General features: G+C 41.0%; 1 pseudogene; it reads left to right on the forward strand.

Annotated features, from left to right (window-relative positions):
- The first annotated feature begins 516 nt into the window (after positions 1-516).
- LOC129489230 (large ribosomal subunit protein uL11-like) lies at positions 517-1,044 on the forward strand (annotated as a pseudogene).
- The last annotated feature ends 10,765 nt before the right edge of the window (positions 1,045-11,809 follow it).

Here is an 11,809-nt window from a genome sequence, read left to right on the forward strand (position 1 = left end):
AGGCGATGCCCCACCCTGCTTCGGCTTGCCATCTGTGGGCTGCACCCACTGTCCAACCAGTCCCAATGAGATGAATCAGGTACTTCAGGTGGAAATGCAGAAATCACCCACCTTCCGCATCAATCTCCCTGGGAGCTGCAGACCAGAGCTGTTCCTATTTGGCCATCTTGCCAGCAATCCCCTTAAGAAACTCACTCAAAACCACACAACTACATGGAAACTGAACAACCTGCTCCTGAATGACTACTGGGTAAATAACGAAATTAAGGCAGAAATAAATGAGTTCTTTGAAACCAATGAGAACAAAGACACAATGTACCAGAATCTCTGGGACACAGCTAAAGCAGTGTTTAGAGGGAAATTTATAGCATTAAATGCCCACAAGAGAAAGCAGGAAAGATCTGAAATCGACACCCTAACATCATAATTAAAAGAACTAGAGAGCTCTTGGCTTTCAGCTCAGAAGAGGCCAAGGTGCAACTTTCTTCGGTTGTTCCGACACCAGCCGCCTCCACCATGCCACCAAACTTCGACCCCAACGAGATCAAAGTTGTATACCTGAGGTGTGCCAGAGGTGAAGTTGGTGCCACTTCTGCCCTGGCCCCCAAGATCGCCCCCTGGGTCTGTCTCCAAAAAAGGTTGGTGATGACATTGCCAAGGCAATGGGTGACTGGAAGGGCCTGAGGATTACAGTGAAACTGACCATTCAGAACAGACAGGCCCAGATTGAAGTGGTGCCTTCTGCCTCTGCTCTGATCATCAAAGCTCTCAAGGAACCACCAAGAGACAGAAAGAAACAGAAAAACATTAAACACAGTGGGAATATCACTTTTGATGAGATCCTCAACATTGCTTGACAGATGCGGCACGGATCCTCAGCCAGAGAACTCTCTGGAACCATTAAAGAGATCCTGGGGACTGTCCAGTCTGTGGACTGTAATGTTAATGGCCGCCATCCTCATGACATCATAGATGACATCAACAGTGGTGCTGTGGAATGCCCAGCCAGTTAAGCACAAAGGAATATATTTCAATAAAGGATCATTTGACAACTGGTGAAAAAAAAAAAAAAGAACTAGAGAAGCAAGAGCAAACAAATTCAAAAGCTAGCAGAAGACAAGAAATAACTAAGATCAGAGCAGAACTGAAAGAGACAGAGACATGAAAAACCCTTCAAAAAATCAATGAATCCAGGAGCTGGTTTTTTGAAAAGATCAACAAAATTGATAGACCACTAGCCAGACTAATAAAGAAGAAAAGAGAGAAGAATCAAATAGATGCAACAAAAAATGATAAAGGGGATGTCACCACTGATCCCACAGAAAATAAAAACTATCATCAGAGAATACTATAAACACCTCTATGCAAATAAACTAGAAAATCTAGAAGAAATGGATAAATTCCTGGACACATACACCCTCCCAAGTCAAACCAAGAAGTTGAATCCCTGAATAGAACAATAACAAGTTCTGAAATTGAGGCAGTAATTAATAGCCTACCAACCAAAAAAAGTCCAGGACCTGATGGATTCACAGCCAAATTCTACCAGAGGTACAAAGAGGAGCTGGTACCATTCCTTCTGAAACTATTCCAAACAATAGAAAAAGAGGGAATCCTCCCTAACTCATTTTATGAGGCCAGCATCATCCTGATACCAAAGCCTGGCAGAGACACAACAAAAAAAGAGAATTTTGGGCCAATATCCCTGATGAACACTGATGTGAAAATCCTCAATAAAATACTGGCAAGCTGAATCCAGCAGCACATCAAAAAGCTTATCCACCATGATCAAGGCGGCTTCATCCCTGGGATGCAAGGCTGGTTCAACATATGCACATCAATAAACATAATCCATCACATTAACAGAACCAAAGACAAAAACCACATGATTATCTCAATAGATGCAGAAAAGGCCTTTGACAAAATTCAACACCCCTTCATGCTAAAAACTCTCAATAAACTAGGTAATGATGGAACGTATCTCAAAATAATAAGAGCTATTTATGACAAACTCACAGACAATATCATACTGAATGGGCAAAAACTGTAAGCATTCCCTTTGAAAACCGGCACAAGACAAGGATGCCTCCTCTTTTTTTTTTTTTTTTTTTTTTTTTTTGAGACGGAGTCACGCTCTGTCGCCCAGGCTGGAGTGCAGTGGCACAATCTCGGCTCACTGCAAGCTCCGCCTCCTGGGTTCACGCCATTCTCCTGCCTCAGCCTCTCCGAGTAGCTGGGACTACAGGCGCCCGCCACCACGCCCGGCTAATTTTTTTGTATTTTTTAGTAGAGACGGGGTTTCACCGTGGTCTCGATCTCCTGACCTCATGATCCGCCGGCCTCAGCCTCCCAAAGTGCTGGGATTACAAGCGTGAGCCACCGCGCCCGGCGTGGATGCCTCCTCTTTCACCACTCCTATTCAACACAGTATTGGAAGTTCTGGCCAGGGCAATCAGGCAAGAGAAAGTAATAAAGCGTTTTCAAACAGGAAGAGAGGAAGTCAAATTGTCTCTGTTTGCAGATGACATGACTGTATATTTAGAAAACCCCACTGTCTCAGCCTGAAATCTCCTTAAGCTGATAAGCAACTTCAGCAAAGTCTCAGGATTCAAAATCAATGTGCAAAAATCACAAGCATTCCTATACACCAATAATAAACAGAGAGCCAAATCATGAGTGAACTCCCATTCACAATTGCTACAAAGAGGATAAAATACCTACGAATACAACTTACAAAGGGGAGAACTACAAACCACTACTCAAGGAAATAAGAGAGGACACAAACAAATGGAAAAACATTCCATGCTCATGGATAGGAAGAATTGATGTTGTGAAACTGGCCATACTGCCAAAAGTAATTTATAGATTCAATGCTATCCCCATCAAGCTACCACTGACTTTCTTCACAGAATTAGAAAAAACTACTTTAAATTTCATATCGAGCCAAAAAAAGAGACCACATAGCCAAGACAATCCTAAGCAAAAAAACAAAGCCTCCCGGGTAGCTGGGACTATAGGCACACACCACCATGTCAGGCTAATTTTTGGATTTTTTGTAGGGACGAGGTCTCGCCATGTTGCCCAGGCTGGTCTCAAACTCCTGGGCTCAAGTGATCCTCCCACCTTGGCCTTCCAAAGTTCTGAAATTACAGGCGTGAGCCACCGTGAATGGCTAGTTTTACATACCGTTTAGGGGCAAAATGCATTTGTAATAAGTGTTTAGGGACAAAATACATTTGTAGTGAAAGTGTAAAATCAAGGACAGGAAGATTATATATTTGCCTCTGTGATTAGAGGAGGTACAAACTGGACTTCAACTGTATCTGTAGTTAAAAAGAAAGCTCATACAAATAGGACAAAAAGGAAATATGGAAAGTGCAAATGTACCCCTCTCCATTTCCCATGCAAATATGAAAAAATAGGAGAACACTATGTGCTATCCTATTTCCCTATATGTGCAATATTTCATTAAAAAAGTAAGTTGTATGCTGATTCAAGCAGCAGGAAAAAATATATATAAATATACGTGTGTGTATATTTATATATATGTGTGTATGTATACATACATACATAAAATATATACATATACATTTAATACATACATACATGTATATATACACATATATATAAATATGTGTGCATGTGTGTGCGTGTGTGTGTGTGTTGCCAACTGTGGGAAAGTGATCTGCCCAGAAATTAAAAATCAAAAGCAGATAAATTCAACAGACCAAACAAGGCTAAGGATTTGGAATAAGTAATGGCAGGTATGGTGTGGAGTTTTTATTAGCTGAAATTTCTAGCAAGCAAATTTGTAAAATGTAAGTAAGCCAGTTTAAATACGAATTTCTTAATTAAAAATACTCATAGGAAGTATATACAGCTGGCCTTTGAACAACATGGGTTTGAACCGAGTGGGTCTATTAGACATGGATTTTCTTCTGCCTCTGCCACCCTGAGACAGACAGCAAGACCAACACCTCCTTTTTCTCTCCCCCAGCCTACTCAACATGAAGATGAGGAGGATAAAGAGCTTTATAATGATCCACTTCCACTTAATATATAGTAAGTATATTTTCATCTTCCTTATGATTTTCTTAATAACATTTTCTTTTTTTTCTTTTTGAGATGGAGTCTCCCTCTGTTGCCCAGGCTGCAGTGCAGTGGTGCGATCTCGGCTCACTGCAACCTCTGCCTTCTGGGTTCAAGCGATTCTCCCGCCTCAGCCTCCCATGTAGCTGGGATTACAGGCATGCGCCACCATGCCCAGCTAATTTTTGTGTTTTCATTAGAGACAGGGTTTCGCCATATTGACCAGGCTGGTCTTGAACTCCTGACCTCAGGTGATCTGCCTGCCTCGGCCTCCCAAAGAGCTGGGATTATAGGCATAAGCCACTGTGCCCCAGATGATTTTCTTAATAACATTTTCTATCCTCCAGCTTACTTTATTATAAGAATACAGTATATAATACGTATCACATAAAAAAAGTGACAGTTTATGTTGCCAGTACGGCTTCTGGTCCACAATAGGCTATTAGTAGTTAAGCTTTTGGGGTCAAAAGTTCTATGTGTATTTCTGAATGTGTGGAGGGTTGATGGTTGATGCCCCTGATCCCCATGTTGTTCAAGGGTCAACTGTACTTTAATTCCAAATCCAGTGCAGAAGAATTTTCAGGGCCAGGAAAGTGCATTTTGATACAAAATTCAATGGATATTAAGCTCATGCCGTAATTAACAACATAATTATTTTTGCAAGAGTTGATAATATTCACTCCACACTGAACTCTCTAACACACTCTCCCAGGTACTAAAGCCAACAAATAGTTTCCATTTCATAATCTTTTTTGCTGGAGAACTAAAGATCCTATTTATGAGTTCACCGAAATCCAAGAAAATTTACAAATCTGGGGAAACAAAGAGCTGTGGATTCCTTTATTACTGTGGCTCAGCTTCTTGGAATGCAGTTTATCCTTACACTAGTAAGACCGGTTTATAACTGCAGATTCCAAAATGGAATTTGGTCAATGGGTAACTTTGAAGGGATGTCCTGTAATGAGGGAGGCTGCCAAAAATGAGTACCCAATGTGAGCCCTTTGGAAAAACAAGTACAATATACATAGAAAGCCATTATCTCTGAATGAATGGTCTAATAGCCTATATTAAACTATGTTCATGAGAAAAGAACACAGGGAACATAGCTCTTCTTTTTTTTTTTTTTTAATCTCATGACATCAGTAGAGCCTGTTAAATTAAGTTTAGCCTAAAGCTGCCTCCTTCCATATACTAAGTTTGGTCTAAAGGTTGCTCCATACAGAGTGAACTGTAACCCAACTAGATGTATAAACAGACCACAACCTACTCTTGTGCCAATCACCAAGTCTCAGTCAATCACAGGAGGCCAACTGTTCAAATTGTATTCGAATAAGACAAACACCAAGCTATAACCAATCCTGCTGTTTCTGTACCTCATTTCCATTTTCTGTATGTCATTTCCCTTTCCTTGTCCATCAATCTTCTTTGACCACTCATTAGCTCCAGAGTCTCTCTGAACCTATTCTGGTTTAGGAGGCTGCCCAATTCACAAATAGTTCTTTGTTCAATTAAACTATGTTAAATTTAATTTGTCTAAGGTTTTTCTTTTAGCAAGCCTCATTCATGCTCACACTCTGAAATTCTTAAGAGTTCCAAATGTAAATGCAAAATCTCTGTGTATCATTTAATACTATAAAAACTTATCTTTTTTCTCCCAATTTGTATCATAAAAAGTTTAAAAACAAAAACCCTATAGTTCCATCAGCCTCATAAATTGCTTCTAATCCTAGACATAAAGAAGATTCTATTAGCAAACAAAATATAAATTCTTCTCAATTATACATGAAACATTCTCCAGGATAGACCACAAGTTAGTCCACAAAACAAGTCTTACCAAATTTAAGAAGACTGAATCATATCAAGTGTCCCTTCTGACCACATGGTATGAAACTAGAAATCAATAATAGGAAGAAACATGGAAAATTCACAAATATATGGAAACTAAACAACACGCTCCTGAACAACCAATGGGTCAAAGAAGAAATTAAAAGGAAAATTTAAAACATCTTGAGACAGACAAAAATGGAAACACAACATATCAAAACTTACGCAATGCAGCAAAAGCAGTCGTGAGACGGAAGTCTATAGCAACAAATACCCACGTTTAAGAAAAAAAAAAAAAGGCAGCCCGACGCGGTGGCTCCCACCTGTAATTCCAGCACTTTGGGAGGCCGATGCGGGCGGATCACTTGAGGCCAGGAGTTCAAGACCAGACTGGCCGACATGGTGAAACCTCGTCTCCACTAAATATAGAAAAATTAGCTGGGGTGTAGTGGCGAATGCCTGTAATCCCAGCTACTTGGGAGGTGGAGGCAGAAGAATCGCTTGAACTCAGGAGGCAGAGGTTGCAATGAGCTGGGATTGTACCACTGCATTTCAGCCTGGGTGACAGAGCAAGACTCCATCTCAAAAAAAAAAAAAAAGTATGATGTTATCTGTGGGCTTTTCATACATGGCTTTTATTACGTTGAGGTACATTCCTTCTATGCCTAATTGTTGAGAGTTTTTAATGATAAGAGGATCCTGAATTTTGTTAAATGCTTTTTCTGCAACTATTGAGATGATCATGTGGTTTTTGTCCTTCGTTTCATTAATATGATGTATCACATTTATTCATTTATGTATGTTGAACCATTCTTGTATCACAGGGATGAATCATGCTTGAACATGGTGAATAAACTTTTTAATGTGCTGTTGAATTTGGTTTGCTAATGTTTTGTTGAGGATTTCTGCTTGTTTGTTTTGAGACGAAATCTTGCTCTGTCACCCAGGCTAGAGTGCAGTGGCACGACTGAGGCTCACTGCAACCTCCACCTCCCAGGTTCAAGTGATTCTCCTGCCTCAGCCTCCTGAGTAGCTGGGACCACAGGTATGCACCACCACACCCGGCTAATTTTTGTAATTTTAGTAGAGATGGGGTTTCACCATGTTGGCCAGGCTGCTCTCGAACTCCTGACCTCAGGTGATCCACCCGCCTTGGCTTCTCAAAGTGCTGGGATTACAGGCATGAGCCACCACACCCAGCCTGGCTTGTAGGTTTCTTATAGTGTCCTTGCCTGCCTTTGGCATAAGGGCAGTGCTGGCCCTGTAAAATGAGTTCGGAAGTACTCCCTCCTCTTCAGTTTTCAGGAAGAGTTTGAGAAGGGTTGATATTAGTTCTTCTTTAAATGTTTGGCATAAGGCCGGGCATGGGAGGCCAAGGAGGGCACTTTGGGAGGCCGAGGTGGGCAGATCACTTGAGGTCAGGGGTTCGAGACCAGCCTAGCCAACATGGTGAAACCCCGTCTCTACTAAAAATACAAAAATTAGCCGGGTTTGGTGGTGCACGCCTGTAGTCCCAGCTGCTCGGGGGGGCTGAGGCAGGAGAATCACTTGAACCCAGGAGGCGGAGGTTGCAGTGAGCCACGATCATACCACCGCACTCCAGCCTGGGCAACAGAGCGAGATTCTGCCTCAAAAAAAAAAAAAAAAAAAAAAATTAACATACAAATATCAGTAGCATTTCTATACACTAAAAACTATCTGAAAGAGAAATTAATAGGAAAACAATCCCATTTACAATAGCACCAAAAAAAAAAAAATTAGGAGTAAATTTAACCAAAGAGATGAAAGACCTGTATACTGAGGACAATAAAAGATTGATAAAGAAATTGAAGAAGATAAAAATAAATGTAATGATATCCTATGTTCATGGATTAGAAGAATATTGTTAAAATGTCTACACCACCCAAGAAATCTGTAGATTCTGTGTAATCTCTATCAAAGTTCTAACGCCAGTTTTCACAGAAATAGAAGAAAAAATTCTAAAATTCAAGTGGAACCACAAAAGACCCCAAACAGCCAAAGCAATCTTGAGCAAAAAAAGAAAAAAAAACAAAGCTGGAGGCATTATATTCCCTGAGTTCAAAACATGTTATAAACCTGTTGTAACAGCATGGTACTGGCATAAAAACACTCACACTGGAACAGGAGCTCAGAAATAAATCCAACTATTTATGGTTAATTGATATTTTACAAAGGTGCCAAGAACACACAATGGGGAAAGGACAGTTCCTTTATAAATTTTGGTAAAATTGGATATCCCCAAGCAGAAAACTGCAACTGGACCCTTATCTCATACCACATACAAAAATCAACTCAAAGCCAGGTGCAGTGGCTCACACCTGTAATCCTAGCAGTTTAGGAGGCCGAGGTGGGCAGATCTCTTGAGCCCAGGAATTTGAGACCAGCCTGGACAACATGGCAAAACTGTCTCTACAAAAAATACAAAAATTAGCTGGGTGTGGTGGTGTGCACCTGTAATCCCAGCTATTTGTGGGGATGAGGCAGGAGAATTGCTTGAACCCGGGAGGTTGAGGATGCAGTGAGCTGTGATTCTGCCACTGGACTCCAGCCTGGACAACAGTGAAACCCTGCCTCAAAAAAAAAAAAAAAAAAAAAAAACCTCAAGATGGATTAAAGACTTAAACATAAGACCTGAAACTGTAAAACTACTAGAAAAAAACGTAGAAGAAAAGCTCCAGCATATTGGTCTGGGCAATGATTTCTTGAATAGGCCTGCAAAAGCATAAGCAACAAAAGCAAAAATAGACAAAATGGCTTATATCAAACTAAAAAGTTTCTGCATAGCAAAGGAAACTTTTAACAGAGTGCAGAGAGAACCCAAGGATTGGGAAAAAATATTTTCAAACCATACATTTATAAAGCGGCTAGGCCGGGCCCAGTGGCTCATGCCTGTAATCCCAGCACTTTGGGAAGCTGAGGCAGGCACATCACTTGAGGGCAGGAGTTTGAGACCAGCCTGGCCAACATGGTGAAACCTTGTCTCTACTAAAAATACAAACATTAGCCAGGCATAGTGGTGCACATCTGTAATCCCAGCTACACGGGAGGCTGAGGCAAGAGAATCACTTGAACCCAGGAGGCGAAGGTTGCAGTGAGCCACTGCACTCGAACCTGGGTGACAGAGTGAGACTTCGTCTCAAAAAAGGAAAAAAAAGAAAAGGGGCTAATATCCAAAATATATAATGAACTCAATTCAATAACAAGATAACAAATAACCTAATTAATAAATGGGCAAAGGACCTGAGGAGACATGTATCAAAAGAAGACATAAAAATGGCCAGGCCGGGCGTGGTGGCTCACGCTTGTAATCCCAGCACTTTGGGAGGCCGAGGCGGGCGGATCATGAGGTCAGGAGATCGAGACCACGGTGAAACCCTGTCTCTACTAAAAATACAAAAAATTAGCCGGGCGTGGTGGCGGGCGCCTGTAGTCCCAGCTACTCGGAGAGGCTGAGGCAGGAGAATGGCGTGAACCCGGGAGGCGGAGCTTGCAGTGAGCCGAGATCGCGCCACTGCACTCCAGCCTGGGTGAGAGAGCGAGACTCCGTGTCAAAAAATAAATAAATAAATAAATAAATAAATAAATAAATAAATAAATAAAAATGGCCAACAGATGTTTGAAAAAAATGCTCAACACCTCTAAGCATAGAGAAATGCAAATAAAATCATAAGATATCACCTCACACCTGGTAGAAGGGCTCTATCAAGGTTCCTCAAAAAAATGAAAATAGAATTACCTTATTATCCAGCAATCCCACTTCCGGGTATATATCCAATGGAATTGAAATCAGTATGTTGAAGACATATCTGCACTTCCATGTTCATTTCAGCATTATTCACAATAGCCAAGATACAGAAGCCAACCTAAGTGTCCATCAACAGATGAGTGGATAAATAAAATGTGGTGCATATATACACAAAAGAATACTATTTAGCCTCAAAAGAGAAGGAAATTCTGTCATTTGCAACAATATACATGAACCTGGAGGACATCATGTTAAGTGAAATAAGCCAGACACAGAAAAACAAATATTGTATGATCTCATTTATATGTGGAACCTAAAAAAGTTGATCTCATAAAAACAGAGGAAAAAAATGATTACCAGAGGTGGGGTGGGTGGGTGAAGGGAATGGGGATAGAGATGATGATCAAAGGGTACAAAGTTTCAGCTAGACTGGAAGAATACTGTTTAGTGATATGGATTATATTAATCTCATAAAAGCATTATAAGTTTACTTTCTAATTTTAAAAGATTCAAATGTTTAGTTGGATTTTTTTTTTTTTTTTGAGATGGAATCTCACTCTGTTGCCTAGGCTGGAGTGCAGTAGTATGATCTCAGCTCACTGCAACCACTACCTCCTGAGTTCAAGCTATTCTCCTGCCTCAGCCTCCCGAGTAGGTGAGATTACACGCATGCGCCACCATGCCCAGCTAATTTTTATATTTTCAGTAGAGACAGGGTTTTGCCATGTTGGCCAGGCTGGTCTTGAACTCCTGACTTCAAGTGATCCACCCACTTCGGCTTCCCAAAGTGCTGGGATTACAGGCGTGAGCCACTGTGCCTCTTCAGAAATGTTTAAATAATACGAACTGCCACAGACTAGAAGATAACAGAATGTTCTTCAATAAAACTACAATAACAATAACATTGAAGCTGAGCGCAGTGATGCTTAGCTCTAGTCTCAGCTACTCGAGAAGCTGAGGCAAAAGGATCACTTGAGCCCAGGAGTTTGAGTCCAGCCTGGGCAAAATAGCAAGACCCTGTTTTATACTGAATATTTATACTACAATCAGTAAACCTGGATGTAATATAAAGACCTCAGAAATTCAACAGTGGCCTGTATGTGTCAGGTGAAAACTATCTCTAGGACTGAAATTATTCTTTCAGAGATAAAAATGAATTATGGGAAAAGATACTTGCTTTCTGGGGAAATATAATACAATGTCAAGTACTCCATGATTCAGAGCAAATGTCTGTTTTTCGTAGTAAACACTGGACCAACACTTGATTGCTGCCATGGTTTGGATGTGTCCCCGACCCAAATCTCATCTTGAATTGTAATAATGCCCACGTGTCAAGGGCAGGGACAAGTGGAGATAATTGAATCACGGAGGGGTGGTTTCCCCCATACTGTTCTCGTGGTAGTGAATACGTCTCACCGAATCTGATGGTTATAAATGGGAGTTCCCCTGCACAAGCTCTCTTGCCCGCCGCCATGTAAGACATCATTTGGCTCCTCATTCGCCTTCGGCCATGATTGTGAGGTGTCCCCAGCCATGTGGAACTGTGAGTCAATTAAACCACTTTACCTTATAAATTACCCAGCCTCAGCTATGTCTTTATTAGCAGTGTGAGAACAGACAAATTGCCATTTTGGCATGTTTTAGGTGGGGGAATAGCTTTCTCCTTTTGTCTCACACACAAATGTTCTTAAAATGTCATTCCTATAGAGGCTTCATCATCAGCACTCCTATTGAAATATCTTACCCATGACACATTCTAAATTTGGGTGGACTATGATAAAACAGAACTGATTTCACTCAGTACCACATAAAATATGCTCTTTCCTGTCTTTGATCCCCTCCAGCCTCAGGATGCTATCACTTCCCATTCCCTGGTGGGCCTGTCAGGATGAGATTTGGGGAGTGTACCAATCGACCAACTGAGGGAATTAACACCTTATTCTCATGAATAATCTCTGTAGCCCTCTACAGAGAGGTCGAAATTAATGACAAAATCTTTCAATATATTTTTATAAACACATGACTAACACATTTAAAAGTTTGTAAGTTTTAGGCCGGGTGCAGTGGCTCACACCTGTAATCCCAGCACTTTGGGAGGCCAAGACGGGCGGCTCATGAGGTCAGGAGATC

This window comes from Symphalangus syndactylus, chromosome 9 (genome assembly GCF_028878055.3).
Source record: "Symphalangus syndactylus isolate Jambi chromosome 9, NHGRI_mSymSyn1-v2.1_pri, whole genome shotgun sequence".
Lineage (NCBI taxonomy): Eukaryota > Metazoa > Chordata > Mammalia > Primates > Hylobatidae > Symphalangus > Symphalangus syndactylus.